The sequence below is a fragment of the Lagenorhynchus albirostris genome, chromosome 2, assembly GCF_949774975.1.
Source record: "Lagenorhynchus albirostris chromosome 2, mLagAlb1.1, whole genome shotgun sequence".
NCBI classification, from domain to species: Eukaryota; Metazoa; Chordata; class Mammalia; order Artiodactyla; family Delphinidae; genus Lagenorhynchus; species Lagenorhynchus albirostris.
Window position 1 is genome coordinate 52,709,142 of NC_083096.1, and position 17,771 is coordinate 52,726,912.

A 17,771-nucleotide genomic window follows, 5' to 3' on the forward strand; every position below is an offset into this window, starting at 1 on the left:
AGGTTTTTTCTTTTTTTTTTTTTTTTTTGCGGTACACGGGCCTCTCAGCGTTGTGGCCTCTCCTGCTGCGGAGCGCAGGCCCTGGACGCGCAGGCTCAGGGGCCATGGCTCACAGGCCCAGCTGCTCCGTGGCATATGGGATCTTCCCGGACCGGGGCACGAACCCGTGTCCCCTGCATTGGCAGGCGGACTCTCAACCACTGCGCCACCAGGGAAGCGCCCTAGGTTTTTTGATGATGGCCATTCTGACCAGTGTGAGCTGGTATCTCATTGTAGTTTTGATTTGCATTTCTCTAATGATTAATGATGTTGAGCATTCTTTCATGTGTTTGTTGGCAATCTGTATATCTTCTTTGGAGAAATGTCTATTTAGGTCTTCTGCCCATTTTTGGATTGGGTTGTTTGTTTTTTTGTTATTGAGCTGCATGAGCTCTTTGTAAATTTTGGAGATTAATCCTTTGTCCATTGCTTCATTTGCAAATATTTTCTCCCATTCTGAGGGTTGTCTTTTTGTCTTGTTTATGGTTTCCTTCGCTGTGCAAAAGCTTTGAAGTTTCATTAGGTCCCATTTGTTTATTTTTGTTTTTATTTCCATTTCTCTAGGAGGTGGGTCAAAAAGGATCTTGCGGTGATTTATGTCACTGAGTGTTCTGCCTATGTTTTCCTCTAAGAGTTCGATAGTGTCTGGCCTTACATTTAGGTATTTGATCCATTTTGAGTTTATTTTTGTGTATGGTGTTAGGGAGTGTTCTAATTTCACACTTTTACATGTACCTGTCCAGTTTTCCCAGCACCACTTATTAAAGAGGCTGTCTTTTCTCCACTGTATATTCTTGCCTCCTTTATCAAAGATAAGGTGACCATATGTGCGTGGGTTTATCTCTGGGCTTTCTATCCTGTTCCATTGATCCATATTTCTGTTTTTGTGCCAATACCATACTGTCTTGATTACTGTAGCTTTGTAGTATAGTCTGAAGTCATACTGATTCCTCCAGCTCCATTTTTTGTTCTCAAGATTGCTTTGGCTATTTGGGGTCTTTTGTGTTTCCATACAAATTGTGAAATTTTTTGTTGTAGTTCTGTGAAAAATGCCAGTGGTAGTTTGATAGGGATTGCATTGAATCTGTAGATTGCTTTGGGTGGTAGAGTCATTTTCACAATGTTGATTCTTCCAATCCAAGAACATGGTATATCTCTCCATCTATTTTTATCATCTTTAATTTCTTTCATCAGTGTCTTATAATTTTCTACATACAGGTCTTTTGTCTCCTTAGGTAGGTTTATTCCTAGATATTTTATTCTTTTTGTTGCAATGGTAAATGGGAGTGTTTTCTTAATTTCACTTTCAGATTTTTCATCATTAGTGTATAAGAATGCCAGAGATTTCTGTGCATTAATTTTGTATCCTGCTACTTTACCAAATTCATTGATTATCTCTTGTAGTTTTCTGGTAGCATCTTTAGGATTCTCTATGTATAGTATCACGTCATCTACAAACAGTAACAGCTTTACTTCTTCTTTTCCCATTTGGATTCGTTTTATTTCTTTTTCTCTCTGATTGCTGTGGCTAAAACTTCCAAAACTATGTTGAATAATAGCGGTGAGAGTGGACAATATTGTCTTGTTCCTGATCTTAGTGGAAATGGTTTCAGTTTTTCACCATTGAGAATGATGTTGGCTGAGGGTTTTTTCATATATGGCCTTTATTATGTTGAGGTCAAGTTCCCTCTATGCCTACTTTCTGGAGGGTTTTTATCATCAGTGGGTGTTGAATTTTGTTGAAAGCTTTTTCTGCATCTATTGAGATAATCATATGGTTTTTCTCCTTCAGTTGGTCAATATGGTGTATCACGTTGATTGATTTGCATATATTGAAGACTCCTTGAATTTCTGGGATAAACCCCACTTGATCATGGTGTATGATCCTTTTAATGTGCTGTTGGATTCTGTTTGCTAGTAGTTTGTTGAGGATTTTTGCACCTATGTTCATCAGGGACATTGGCCTGTAGTTTTCTTTTTTTGTGACATCTTTGTCTGGTTTTGATATCGGGGTGATGATGGCCTCATAGAATGAGTTTGGGAGTGTTTCTCCCTCTGCTATATTTTGGAAGATTTTGGGAAGGATAGGTGTTAGCTCTTCTCTGACTGTTTGATAGAATTCGCCTGTGAAGCCATCTGGTCCTGGGCTTTTGTTTGTTGGAAGATTTTTAATCAGAGTCTCAATTTCAGTGCTTGTGTTTGGTCTGTTTATATTTTCTATTTCTTCCTGGTTCAGTCTTGGGAGGTTGTGCTTTTCTAAGAATTTGTCCATTTTTTCCAGGTTGTGCATTTTATTGGCATATAGTTGCTTGTAGTAATCTCTCATGATCCTTTGTATTTCTGCAGTGTCTGTTGTGACTTCTTTTTCATTTCTAATTCTATTGATTTGAGTCTTCTTCCGTTTTTTCTTGATGAGTCTAGCTAATGGTTTATCAATTTTTTTATCTTCTCAAAGAACCAGCTTTTAGTTTTATTGATCTTTGCTACTGTTGTCATCATTTCTTTTTTCATTTATTTCTGATCTGATCTTATGATTTCTTTCCTTCTGCTAACTTTGCGTTTTTTTTGTTCTTCTTTAATTGCTTTAGGTGTAAGGTTATGTTGTTTATTTCAGATGCTTCTTGTTTCTTGAGGTAGGATTGTATTGCTATAAACTTACCTCTTAGAACTGATTTTGCTGCATCCCATAGGTTTTGGGTTGTCGTGTATTCATTGTCATTTGTTTGTAGGTATGTTTTGATTTCCTCTTTGATTTCTTCAATGATCACTTGGTTATTTAGTAGTGTATTGTTTAGCCTCCATGTGTTTGTAGTTTTTACAGATTTTGTCCTGTAATTGATATCTAGTCTCATGGCGTTGTGGTCAGAAAAGATACTTGATACAATTTCAATTTTCTTAAATTTACCAAGGCTTGATTTGTGACCCAAGTTATGATCTCTCCTGGAGAATGTCCTATGAGCACTTGAGAAGGAAGTGTATTCTGTTGTTTTTGGATGGAATGTCCTATAAATATCAATTAAGTCCATCTTGTTTAATGTGTCATTTAAAGCTTGTGTTTTCTTATTTATTTTCATTTTGGATGATCTGTCCATTGGTGAAAGTGAGGTGTTAAAGTCCCCTACTATTATTGTGTTACTGTCGATTTCCCCTTTTATGGCTGTTAGCATTTGCCTTATTTATTGAGGTGCTCCTATGTTGGGTGCATGAATATTTACAGTTGTTATATATTCTTCTTGGATTGATCCCTTGATCATTATGTAGTGTCCTTCTTTGTCTCTTGGAATACTCTTTGTTTTAAAGTCTGTTTTGTCTGATATGAGATTTGCTACTCCAGCTTTCTTTTGATTTCCATTTGCATGGAATATCTTTATCCATCCCCTCACTTTCAGTCTGTATGTGTCCCTAGGTCTGAAGTTGGTCTCTTGTAGACAGCATATATACAGGTCTTGTTTTTGTATCCATTCAGCCAGTCTATGTCTTTTGGTTAGAGCATTTAATCCATTTACATTTAAGGTAACTATTAATATGTATGTTCCTATTACCATTTTCTTAATTGTTTTTGGTTTTTTATTGTAGGTCTTTTCCTTTTCTTGTATTCCTGCCTAGAGAAGTTCCTTTAGCATTTGTTGTAAAGCTGGTTTGGTGGTGCTGAATTCTCTTAACTTTTGCTTGTCTGCAAAGGTTTTAATTTCTCCATGAAATCGGAATGAGATCCTTGCTGGGGAGAGTCATCTTGGTTTTAGGTTTTTCCCTTTCATCACTTTAAATATGCCCTGCCACTCCCTTGTGGCTTGCAGAGTTTCTGCTGAAGGATCAGCTGTTAACCTTATGGGGATTCCCTTGTATGTTATTTGTTGTTTTTCCCTTGCTGCCTTTAATAATTTTTCTTTGTATTTTATTTTTGATAGTTTAATTAACCTGTATGTTGGCATTTTTCTCCTTGGATTTATTCTGTATGGGACTCTCTGTGCGTCCTGGATTTGATTGACTATTTCCTTTCCCATATTAGGGATATTTTCAACTACAATCTCTTCAAATATTTTCTCATTCCCTTTCTTTTTCTCTTCTCCTTCTGGGACTCCTATAATTCAAATGTTGGTGCGTTTAATGTTTTCCCAGAGTTCTCTAAGACTGTCCTCAATTCTTTTCATTCTTTTTTTTAATTCTGCTCTGCTGTAGTTATTTCCACTATTTTATCTTCCATGTCACTTATCCATTCTTCTGCCTCAGTTATTCTGCCATTGATTCCTTCTTAGAGAATTTTTAATTTCATTTATTGTGTTGTTCGTAATTGTTTGTTTGCTCTTTAGTTCTTCTAGGTCCTTGTTAAATGTTTCTTGTACTTTTTCCATTCTATTTTCAAGATTTTGGATCATCTTTACTATCATTACTCTGAATTCTTTGTCAGGTAGACTGCCTATTTCCTCTTCATTTGTTAGGTCTTGTGGGTTTTTACCTTGCTCCTTCCTCTGCTGTGTTTCTCTGTCTTCTCATTTTGCTTAACTTACTGTGTTAGGGGTCTCCTTTTCGCAGGCTGTAGGTTCGTAGTTCCCATTGTTCATGGTGTCCGTGTCTAAGGTTGGTTCAGTCGGTTGTGTAGGCTTCCTGGTGGAGGGGACTGGTGCCTGTGTTCTGGTGGATGAGGCTGGATCTTGTCCTTCTGGTGGGCAGGACCACATCCAGTGGTGTGTTTTGGGGTGTCTGTGATCTTATTATCATTTTAGGCAGCCTCTCTGCTAATGGATGGGGTTGTGTCCTGTCTTGCTAGCTGTTTGGCATAGGGTGTCCAGCACTGTAGCTTGCTGGTCATAGAGTGGAGCTGGGTCTTAGCGTTGAGATGGTGATCTCTGGGAGAGCTTTCACTGATATTACGTGGAGCCGGGAGGTCTTTGGTGTATCAGTGTCCTGCACTTGGCTCTCCCACCTCAGAGGCACAGGCCTGACACCCGGTCAGATCACCAAGACGCTGTCAGCCACACGGCTTAGAATAAAAGGGAGAAAAAAAGAAAGAGAGAAAAAAAGAAAAGAAAAGAAAGTTATTAAAATAAAAAATTTTTAATAATTGTTAAAAATTAAAAAGTAATTAAAAAAAGAAAGAGCAACCAAACCAAAGAACAAATCCAGCAATGATAACAAGTGCTAAAAACTATACTAAAAAACGAAGAAAAAAACAAAATAAAAAAAATGGACAGACAGAACCCTAGGACAAATGGTAAAAGCAAAGCTATACAGACAAAATAACACAACAAAGCATACACATACACACTCAGAAAAAGAGAAAAAGGAAAAAAAAATAGCTATATATATATATATAAAAAGAGAGCAAGAAAATCAATAAACGAATCTACCAGTGATTATAAACTCTAAATACTAAACTAAGATAGACATAAAAGAAAAAAAATTCGATGCAGAAAGCACCCCCAAGTTTACAGTTGCTCCCAACGTCCACCACCTCAATTTTGGGATGATTTGTTGTCTATTCAGGTATTATACAGATGCAGGGTACATCAAGTTGATTGTGGAGATTTAATCCGTTGCTCCTGATGCGGCACGGAGAGATTTCCCTTTCTCTTCTTTGTTTGCACAGCTCGTGGGGTTCAGCTTTGGATTTAGACCCGCCTCTGCTTGTAGGTTGCCTGAGGGCATCTGTTCCCTGCCCAGAGAGGACGGGGTTAAAGGAGCAGCTGACTTGCGGGCTCTGGCTCACTCAGGCCGCGGGGAGGGAGGGGTACGGAGTGTGGGGCGAGCCTGCGGCGGCAGAGGCTGGCGTGACGTTGCAGCAGCCTGAGGCGCCCCGTGTGTTCTCCCGGGGAAGTTGTCCCTGTATCACGGGACCCTGGCAGTGGCGGGCTGCACAGGCTCCCGGGAGGGGAGGTGTGGATAGTGACCTGTGCTCGCACACAGGCTTCTTGGTGGCGGCAGCAGCAGCCTTAGCGTTTCATGCCCGTCTCTGCTGTCTGCCTGATAGCTGCAACTAGCGCCCACCTCGAGCTCATTTAGGCGGTGCTCTGAATCCCCTCTCCTTGCACACCCCAAAACAATGGTCTCTTGCCTCTTAGGCAGGTCCAGAGTCTTTCCTGCACTCATTCCCGGCTAGCTGTGGCGCACTAGCCCACTTTAGGCTCTGTTTACGCCGCCAACCCCAGTCCCTGGGGTCTAACCTCCGAAGCCGGAGCCTCAGCTCCCAGCCCCCGCCCGCTCCGGCGGGGGAGCAGACAAGCCTCTCGTGCTGGTGAGTGCTGGTCGGCACTGATCCTCTGTACGGGAATCTCTCAGCTTTGCCCTCGGCACCCCGTTGCTGCGCTCTCCTCCGGGGCTCTGAAACTTCCCCCCCACCCTGATCTCCGCCAGTGAAGGGGCTTCCTAGTGTGTGGAAGCTTTTCCTCCTTCACAGCTCCCTCCCAGAGGTGCAGGTCGTGTTCCTATTCTTTTGTCTCTGTTTTTTCTTTTTTCTTTTGCCCTACCCAGGCACGTGGGGAGTTTCTTGCCTTTTGAGAAGTCTGAGGTCTTCTGCCAGCGTTCGGTAGGTGTTCTGTAGGAGTTGTTCCACGTGTAGATGCATTTCTGATGTATTCGTGGGGAGGAAGGTGATCTCCACATTTTACTCTGCCATCTTGAAGGTCTCCCCGAGAGGGAGTGTTAACAGTGTCAAAATACCCACTGGATATTTTCCCTTTATGTTTACGGCATAATAAGCGTCTATCTATAAAGGAATATGGGGAAAATGATTTGAGACTGTAAAACACAGTGATCATGATTCTTTAGTGATTCTCGGGAGCTGAGGCAAAGGAAATCCATGCTTGCAGTGGTATATCAAGGCTCTCAGTTTGTGGCACAGTTCTTTTAGGGAATGAAAAGGAACTAAACCCTGTTATGGAACTATTTAGTCCTTGAATCAGGAAGGTATTTCAGATGAGTTCTGTGAGACTCAAAAGGTAATTATTTACCAAGTATCCAGTGTAACATCAAGTATTGGCTAAGTCCCATACAAGCATATTATTTAATCCTCTCTCACTCCTTCATGGTAGCTAAATCTTGTCACATAATCCCCCATCAGTGAGGAAATGATGGGCCTGGAATTCCTAAGTGACTTCCTGATCAAGGGCAAACAGCAAGTTGGAGAGGGAACCACCGCTTGTCTCCATAGCCAGTGGGCCTCCATTCTGCCTATTGACTCTGTGAGCCAGGCTAAGTAGTCGAAGAGCAATGCGCATTTGGGAAAGAAGAAACTCATGTCAAAATGACCCCTGACAAAAGGTAGTGGTGATCAAGAAGGGATAAAGATAAGGCCCAGGGGAGTGCTATTTCACAGTTGGAAAGCTGGGGAAGACGCGGGCATTGCCTCATCTAAATCTTTTCATCGTACAGAATACCTAGACCTCAAGGTCATGTGCAGTTAGCGTCAGCATGGAGACAAGAGCCCCTTCCTGGACTAACATTCATTCCACTCTCTCCTCATAAAGTGCAGTTGCTTTTGCTGGGAATGAGAGGCTGTCAGTATAAGCGTCTGTGGCACCCTTTTAGTAGGAAATAGTTAAACTGGGGAAAATCATACCTTTTAATTATTGAAATCCTTTATTGATGCTGAGACATTGTTTGGTGAACATACATGGAGAATATTCATAGATATTATATATTACTAAAGCTCCCTCTTATTGACTTCTGCAACACAACATAAACACGCAGAGCCCAATAAACATGACTTTGTCTTAACAGCATTATGAATAAATTATTAAGAACTTTTTTTCTTCTGCAGTAATTTTACTAGTTTGTTTTTTTTTTAAATAAAATCAAACCTTCTATAGGACTGTAATTAAAAGTAAAAGAACATGCAGCAGTTTTTAGCCATAATCCTCAGGAGACTAATAAAGAACTGTCAAAACTCAGATGAAAGAATATCCTCTGTTTGCTGAGGGCCTCCTTGAGAATGGCTTTCAAGGGGGCCATAACCGCTGTGATTGCTTACGCATCTCACCAACTGTGGCTGAAGTCTGTGCTGGAGAACTTGCCCAGAATGGCTGCTGCACCATGCTTGTTGGATGCCAATGGATGTTGCCAAGGGTCTTCTTTTTTCTGCATTATTCTCATCTAGCACAAGCCTGGCCCATAGCAGGGCCTCTTCAAATGTTTATTGGATCAGTTACTGTACTACAGGCCATACCCTTTAACTACAAAGCCAGGTACCATAGTTTGGATTTCCTACTGAGTTGGCCTGGGGATCTGCTCAGAGCTAGTATACACAGTGAATAACTGTGATGAGAGATGGAGGACCCAGTTTAATGAGCAAGGGCTCCTGTCTCAGCCAGACCTATATTTTAGTGATGGCGGCACTGTCTTAACGCAAGTTACTTTGTCACTTTGACCCTCATTTCTTGAAAAATGATAATACCCACTTTTCAGGGGCTGGTGAGAGGACTGTGTGATAAACATGTAAAATGACCTAACTCAGAGCCTGGGAGCTTGTTCTTAGTAATCACCTGTGCTTGCCACCAGGTGGAAGCCCTGGAGGAGAGCCACCTGATCAGGAGCCAGCTATTAAGTCTGATTTATCTATTGCTTTACTACTCTTGCATACCCATTGAGTACCTGCTGCTCCATCCCTGTAGCTCAGTGTATCCTCTTCTCTGTTCTCACGTTAGATCAGTTTTAATTGAGTCTCTGTGGCTGCTGTCTCTGGTGTGGGTTCAGTCAACTCTCCCAGTGCCCAGTCCAGCCAACCCTGCCAGAGTGCTTGCAGAGGACAAATGTCCATCCTGTGATTTTGTATGCAAAGGCAGGGCTACTGTAGGTCACTTTTAGCCTGGCCAATTTCACTCCGATTTTTCTTCTGATTTCTTCATTTAGTCCCCAGATATATCTCCGCATCATCCATTTGTTTTTGTGTCTCATCATGAGCTAGGGGGTCACTCTCAAACCTTCTCTGTTGGGAGGTGAGAACATGTGTGATCTGTCCAAGACCGACACCAATCTGCATTGTTCAAGGCTCCCTGTATTGGAGGTCACTCAGCACCCAAACAGTGCTTCTCTCTGCAGATATAAGCTGGTTCTTTTAACACCTTTGAGGACAGGTAGGAGTTCTTATCATCCTTTTGCAGTGTGGAGAAGCTGAGGTAGGGAGAGTCAGATGTTTATTCTGTGTCATAGCATCAGCTGTGATGGTCAGGGAATAGCTTGCAGGGGATGCCTGCTCCTAGTTGGAGTTGATACCTCAAAGCAATACAGCTGGTTTACGGTTTCTCTGAAGTCTTTTGGGGTGGCACCATTGGTTTCTTCCTCTTTGGATGTTGGCCCGTTCTGTAGTGCTAGGAGTGATTTCTTCTTGAGTCTAAAGGAAGTTAGACACATTGAACGTGGATACCTAAACTTTTGAGGCCTGCCTTTTGGAAGGTACCCACACCTTGGATACCATCATTTCTGAAAGAATAGTGGGCTTGATTGAGAAAGTGTTTTAACCCAGTGATGACAATTATTAAAAACTTATACCTTCACTACCCCTGCTATTTAAGACTGTTTTTCAGGCAAAAGGGTGGTTGTGTTTTTTCTTGCACTTGGAATACTCCCTGGTGTTAGGATAGACTTAAAGCAGAGTTGAAAAGAACCCTTTGGTTCTTTTCTCTAGGGAATGCAGACATTTTGTCAAAGGGCTATTGACCTCTATAGAAACTGCTATATGAAAACAGCCTGAGGAGTTAGTGGTCCCAAATTTGAATCTCTCTTCCCTTATTTAGTAGCAGCATAACTTGTATAGGCTTCATCCTCTCTCAGAGTCTGTTTCCTTCTCTGTAAAATGAGGCCAATAGTACCTGCCTTTGAAAGCTATTGTGAAGATTATATAAATGCCTAACACTGTATTGGCTCATAATAAGTACTGCGGACGCGCAGGCTCAGCGGCCATGGCTCACAGGCCCAGCCGCTCCGCGGCATGTGGTATTCTCCCGGACCGGAGCACGAACCCACATCCCCTGCATCGGCAGGCGGACTCTCAACCACTGTGCCACCAGGGAAGCCCGGTGCAGTCATTCTTTATCTTACTGATGGCACATCGCTTCTACTAATGTGTCACTCTCGCCCTATCATGTTTTTATAGGAAAATGTTTAGGGTTTCAGACTTTTTAAATGACATATACATAAACTCATATGAACTTACAAATCATAAGCGTATAGGTCAATGCATTTAAACAAAGATAGCGACCCTGTATAACCAGGACCCTGATCACGAAAGAAAACAGAGTTAGCACCCTCTCCCAAATCCTCCTTGTGCCCCTTTCAGTCACCACCCCCCCGGCCCCGCCAAGGGGAAGCATTAACTGGATTTGTAACACCATAGATTAATAGGATCACTTTTAAATTTTATATAACAGAATCATACAGTGCAAACTTTTCCCGTAGGTGGCTTCTTTTACTCTACAATATGTTTTTGTAAAAATCTGTTTCGTGTCACTGAGAGTAGCTGTAGTTTACCCACTATCACTGCAAAGTGGTATTCCATTGTGTGATTATATCACAATGTGTTTATCCATCCTATTTTTGATGGCCATTTGAGTAGCTTCCAGTTTGGGGCTATTTTGAATAAGGCTGCTATGAACATTCTTGTGCATGTCTTTTGACTCATATAGAAATGCATTTTAGTCAGGTATATACCAATGAGTGGAATTTCCGGTGTATAGTGGATGCAAGTGCCTAGCTTTCATAGCTGCTGTCAAATAGTTCTCCAAAGCTGGGTTTTTGGTTTTTAAAAGACAAAGTCATATTAGTGGTAACAAGACCAACCTTGCATCAGTAATCATCTTATACTTAGAAATGGAATCATCTTGCTAAAGCTGTACTTTATGTGCTACTCATAAATGGAATTTCAATACCCAGTTCTATCGCATATTAGTTGTCCTTACCTAGGAGTAATAATGGTCTTCTCTCATCCTGGACTTCTGAAGGCAAAACATTTTCCATGCAGGTACCAACCTTTCTCCGGATGTGAAAGCTTCAGCTTGTTCATTTTTATGGTACAATAAAAGCCCACTTTAAAAAAATTGGCCAGCAGGGGATTAGGGTATCAGTAGAAAAATTCTATGTGTATGCAGTTGCTAAGTTATCTTTATCCTGCTTGTTCTGTTCTGGAAGTGTATTACTAGGAGCTGTCAGTTGTCTTAAATGTTTTAATGAATAATACTTAGTTGCCTAAGGCTTTTTTAAAGCAAAGTACATAGATTTGTTTCAAATGCAGAGGGAGATGGAAAACAATAGATGTTCTGCCTTAACAAAAGCATCACCAAATGCCAGCTAACTGACCTCATTTCCCTGTTTCCAGCACAGTGAAATTTCATTATCATCATCATCTTTATTAACTAATTTTTATTATCAGTCTGTAAAACACTAAGGGGTTTATAGTAGAGTGAAGTGAAATGGAACATGTGTTGAAATTGGAATTAGGTACCTGGGAACAAGTCTGTCTGCCATTTACTAGTTCTGTATCTTTGGGACAATCACTTAACTTCTTCTACCTCAGCTTCCACAATTTTAAAAAGGAAGGATTAGATTCCAAGACATGTAAGAATCTTTCCAGCTTTAGAAATCCTGTGATTCGAATTTTAATCAATTTGGGTAAGTTGACCGAAATGCATACAACCAAATTTTTTCTTGTAATTAAATATATTATTATCATTATTTTTACTTTCATAGCTTAAGAAGATAGATGCCCATGCTTTTCTGAGTTCAATGACTTTCACATGGACTTTCTTAAATAAATAAGATGAGAATGCTTGTCCTAAGTGAATTAAGGACAACAGTAAGAATCCTTCTACTTCCCAGTTATAGTTTCCTTGAAATTGCTCTTTCTTTATTTAGTAAAGAGGGAAGTGGAGCAGAGGAGGGGAAAATCCACTGGGCAATAATATTGGCAAAACATTGAACTGTCCCAACCTCAAATATCTTCTTAGTTTTTATTTAATATTAGTATTTATTTATTTAGAAAAATATACATTAAGCACCAGCTATTTGTCAGGGACTTAAGATCTAGAGATAGGTTAACAGAAACTCACACAGTCAATGAAAACCTGCACAGTCAATGAAAGTCTCTTGTGTCTAAAAATACAACAGATCTGATATTTTGCATGATTTTCCCTTTTAAAATAACAAAATAATGGAATATACTATATATGTTCATTGTGGAAAATTTCAGACCTGATTTTTTTTTTTAACAGCCTGTACACATCATAAAATCTAAGCTAGGACTTTAAAGGAAGATTATATATTGATTTATTCTTTTCTACCTGCATTTTTTTTTTTTTTTTTTGTGGTACGCGGGCCTCTCACCGCTGCGGCCCCTCCCGCTGCGGAGCACAGGCTCCGGACGCGCAGGCTCCGCGGCCACGGCTCTCGGGCCCAGCCGCTCCGCGGCACGCGGGATCCCCCCGGACCGGGGCACAAACCCGCGCCCCCAGCATCGGCACGCGGACTCCCAACCACTGCGCCACCAGGGAAGCCCCTACCTGCATGTTTTGCCCTGGAATATAATTATATTGAAAGGCTGGTAAGAATGATGTTTTTGGAGAAAAAGAGTACATAAAAATCAGCTTTGGAGTTTTTTAACATAATACTTTGTGTTTAATTTTTAATTTTGGAGGCATAAGAGATAATATCCAGTGTGTTGAGAATTGATATTGCTTAATGGAAACGTTTTCTTCCCTACTATTATATATATTATTCATAGAAAAAAGTGGTCTTTTATGAAAGGGCGGCTGGTCCTTTAAGAGAGGAACGTCCTCAGAGTAGCTGCTAACAGTGGTTTTGATTTGCTGCCCAACATTCACTTACAGGCTCATTTAACATTAATAGGTGATCTCGGTTCACTTCATGACCTCTTGGAACCTAAATCACAGGGTCATTTAAGAGATTTGGGGAGAGTAGACAGACAGTTAGCAACTTTGGGGAGCTCCGGCTAGAAAAGAATCTTTATACAAATGAATACTTAACTATATCAAGTTGGAGCCCATCAAGTCCCAGGCGCCGCAGCTGCACCTGGAGTACAGCTTCTAAGCGCATTTCAGCGCCGCAGAGGGCATGCGCCAGGTCTACTACTTCGGCCTGTGAGGGAAGTACTACAACGCCACGGAGCTGGAGCTGCTCGGGTCTGGCCTGGAGGACCTGTTCCACTCCTGCAACCAGAAGTTGACGCTCAAAACGGTGCTCAGGATCGCAATCCAGCTGGTCAGGCGCATGAAGTACATGCACACCAAGGGCCTCACCTACCGGGACGTGAAGCCCGAGAACTTCCTGGCTGGGCTGCCGGGCACGCCATCCACAATCATCGACTGACTCCGGCCTAGCCAAGGAGTCCATCAACCCCGAGACCAAGAAGCACATCCCGTACTGCGAGCACGACGTGCTACATAAGCCTCAACACACCTGGGCAAGGACCAGAGCCGTTGTGATGACCTGGAGGCGCTGGGCTACGTGCTTCCTGTGCGACAGCCTGCGCGGGCAGCGGCTCAAGGAGCGCCAGCGGAATATCCGGGACACCAAGCGGGCCACGCCCACCGAGAGCCTCCACGAGAGGTTCCCGGAGATGGCCACGTACCTGTGCTACGGGAGGCGCCTGGACTTCTTCGAGAAGCTGAACTCTGACTACCTGCACAAGTTCTTCACTACCTCTGACCGCAGCCGCTTTGTGTTTGGTTACCAGTCCGACTGGGCCGGGAAGCCCCGGCCCACGCCTATGGCACGGTCCACACCAGCCTGCCCTCGCAGCCTCAGGCTCGGGACAAAGCCTTGCTACACAGCAAAAACCAGGCACTGAACTCCATCCACGGGGAGCTGAATGACGACGACACCACTGCTGGTCACTTCGGTGTCCCCATCACAGTCCCTGCAGACGTGGAGGTGGCTGACGACACCAAGTGCTGCTGTTTCCTTCAGAGGAGAAAGAGAAAATCGCTGGAGCCACGCAAGTGACCCTGGAGCGGTGGTCCCTGAATCTTCCCGCTGCAGCCCCTCGGGGCCAGCTTGGCCATGGCCATGTGGCCGCAGCCGGACGCAGACTGCCAGGCCGGCAGAGCTGCCCTCCCCACGTGGGATCACTTACTTTACGTGAGACTTTGGACGAGATTCCTTACACCTGTGTCTAGTCCGCCCTTCCAAGAGCATTAGCTATTTAAAACAAGGAGAAAAGAAAACTCCAGCGGCCGCTCTGCCTTGCGTCTCCGTCCGTGTCTGCTGAGTAAGTAGTGCAGCCGTCGGCCCCGTTAGTGCCATGAAGTGCAGCTTCTCTCCCTCTATCCGGAGGCCGTTTTCTCCTGGGGTCGCTGTGGGACGTTGCTGCCAGAGGTGAGCCCGCTCTGGGCCTCCCCAGGCCAAAGGGGAAGGCTGGGTGAGGGCGGCCCCCAGCCGAAATGCTGCTCCAAAGCCTGGGCCGGCAGGTGTCGCCGGCCGGGAGTTCCTGCGCACCTACTCCAGCCGCTGCCCCAGGGCCCAGACCTCTGGGCGGCCACCACTGGGCCCCTTGGGTGGTGCCAGGTGTGCCTGGTTTTCTTGTGTTGGCTCGGCGCTGCCGGCCGAGCAGTGGGAGATAAGCGTCTTAAAGCCAGTCCCAGACCCACAGTGGGCCCGGTCCGAGCGGTCAGTGTGGTCTCCCGGAGGCCAGAGTGCTGGGCGGTCCGAGCAACTGGGGGCGTTCCCTGCGGCGTGTGCATCTAGGTCTTGCTTTACAAAGTGTACAGAAATGGCACTTCGTTTCTCTGATGCTTCCTGGAGGCCACAGAATTTAGGGGTTTTTTTTTAAAAAAAAGGAAAAGGAAACCAAAATAATATTAATAATAATAATGATTATCATGCAGGCTTTGCTAAGTGCCAGGCGCTGTATTATTTCATCTTTATGACAAATCTTCGATAGAGGTATCATTACTAGAGCTAGTTTTAGGTGAGGAAATTGAGGCTTAGGTTTATTAAATGAGTTGTGTAGAGACACACAGCTGATAGATGATGAGATTAGGATTTAAACCATGTTCTAACCCCAAAGACTGTGTTCATGGAAGCTGCAGTTGTTACAGTTGAACCTATGTGGAGACATTTCTGTATGAAATAAGGTGGAGGTGTTTGGCAGTTGGGAAAAAACAATAGTTATGGGACTTTTCTTGGAAAATATCATGGCATTTTCCCAGTGGTGGTGATGATTGGAGAACTGATACTGATGAGCAAAAATTATAGGAGTTTTGTCAAGACTGGGGACGAGTGAGGAAACTGTTAAGATCTCTGCATGAGTTGTTCTAAACTGGGTTTACTTTTAGAAGTTAGCTATATTGGACTTGAGGTGCTTAAGCAGGCTTTGGGTATCTGGGATTCGTGCATCTGAATGACATCCAAGTTTTCTCTCAAAGCTAGTGTTCAAAGAGAGAGTGTGTCATAGACGTGCAAAAATTACTGCTGTGGTCTTGTTAGTGGGTTGATCTGCAAGGAGCAGCAAGAGTAAAAACACTTATTGATCTTTGTTCTTATTTCACAAGATCATTTTGGCTATCAGGATCCTTGTGATTCCACATGAATTTTAGGATTTTTTTCCTATTTCTGCAAAATATGCCATTGGAATTTTTCATAGGCATTGGATTGAATCTGTAGATCACTTTAGATAGTATGGACATTTTAACAATATTGAGTCTTTCAATCCATGCACAGGGATGTGTTTCCATTTAGACTTCGAAACAATACGAAGCTGTGCTAATCAAAACAGTATGATATTGGCACAATGGCAGACATATAGACCAATGGAACAGAATAGAGAGTCTAGAACTAGATCCAAGCACACACTGTCAAATTATCTTTAACAAGGTTGCCAAGACTACACAATAGGGAAAGAATAATTTCTTTAATAAATGGTGTTGGGAAACCTGGATATCCACGTACAGAAGAATGAAGTTGGACCCTTATGTTAAAAATCAACTCAGGGGCTTCCCTGGTGGCACAGTGGTTGAGAGTCTGCCTGCCGATGCAGGGGACGCGGGTTTGTGCCCCGGTCCGGGAAGATCCCACATGCCGCGGAGCGACTGGGCCCATGAGCCATGGCCGCTGAGCCTGCGGGTCCGGAGCCTGTGCTCCGCAATGGGAGAGGCCACAACAGTGAGAGGCACGCGTACCGCAAAAAACAAACAAACAAAAACAAACAAAAAAAATCAACTCAGAATGGATTAAATACTTAAGCATAAGACCTGAAACTATAAAACTTCTTGAAGAAAACAGAGGGAAAATCTTCGTAAGATTGGTGTTGGCAATCATTTTTTGGATGTGACATCAAAAACACAGGCAACGAAAGCAAAAGTGGGCAAGTGGGACTACATCAAACTGAAGAGCTTCTTTTAAAATATATATATATTTATTTATTTTTGTCTATGTCAGGTCTTAGTTGCGGCACGCGGGATCTTTCGTTGTGGTGCATGGGCTCTTTGTTACAGTATGCAGGCTTCTCTCTAGTTGTGGCGCATGGGCTTCTCTCTAGTTGAGGTCTGTGGGCTCAGTAGTTGTGGCATACAGGCTTATTTGCCCTGCAGCATGTGGGATCTTAGTTCCCCGACCAGGGATCAAACCCGTGTCCCCTGCTTTGGAAGGTGGATTCTTAACCACTGGACCACCAGGGAAGTCCCTCAAACTGAAAAGCTTCTGTACAGCAAAGAAAACAATCAACAGAGTGAAAAGGCAACCTATGGAATGGGAAAAAATATTTGCAAACCACATTATGATAAGAGGTTAATAGCCAATATATTAAGGAACTCCAATGTTAAAACCAAATAACTTCATTTAAAAATGTGCTAAGAACTTGAATAGACATTTCTCCAAGGCACACAAATGGTCAACAAGTTTATGAAAGATGCTCAACATAATTAATCATCAGAGAAGTGCAGATCATGAGCTATCACTTCACACCTGTTAAGATAGCTATCATAAAAAAAAACAGGAAATAGTGAGCATTGGTAACACTGTGGAGAAATTCAAACTTTTATACACTGTGGGAATGTAAAATGGTACAGCCACTGTGGAAAACGTTATGAAGTTTCCTCAAAAAATTAAAAGTAGAACTACTATATAAAATAATCTAGCAATCCCACTTCTGGGTATTTATCTAAAATAATTGAAAACAGGATCTTGAAGAGATATTTGTGTTTCCATGTTCATTGCAGCATTATTAATAATAGCAAAGATATGGGACAATCTAAATATCCATTGATGAAAAAATGAAAATAATCCATCACTGAAGGACAAATAGTGCATAGTTCCACTTACATGAAGTATCCAAAGTAGTAGAACTCAGAGAAACAGAAAGTAGAATGGTGGATGCCAGGGACCAGAGGGAGGAAGAAATGGGAAGATGCTTTTCCATGGGTACAGAGTTTCAGTAATACAAGATGAAAAAATTTTAGAGCTCTGTTGTGCAGCAGTGTGTATATAGTTAACAGTACTGTTAACAGTTAACAGTACTGTACTGTACACTTAAAAATTTGTCAAGAAGGTAGATTTCATGTGAATTGTGCCCCCCCCCTCGCAAAAGCAAACATTGAGAATGAAAATACATATTGAGAATGTGAGAAGGATAAAAAGAGAAGGCAGGGGCTTCCCTGGTGGTGCAGTGGTTGAGAGTCTGCCTGCCGATGCAGGGGACATGGGTTCGTGTCCCAGTCCAGGAAGATCCCACATGCTGCAGAGCGGCTAGGCCCGTGAGCCATGGCCGCTGAGCCTGCGCGTCTGGAGCCTGT

The 17,771-nt window shown here is 42.8% G+C and overlaps 1 protein-coding gene and 1 pseudogene across 1 annotated transcript in view; both read left to right on the forward strand.

Moving 5' to 3' along the window:
* Nucleotides 1–17,771, forward strand: part of ASTN1 (astrotactin 1) — a 325,315-nt gene that overhangs the window by 71,630 nt on the left and 235,914 nt on the right. The window lies entirely within an intron of this gene.
* Nucleotides 8,978–13,986, forward strand: LOC132516429 (casein kinase I-like; annotated as a pseudogene).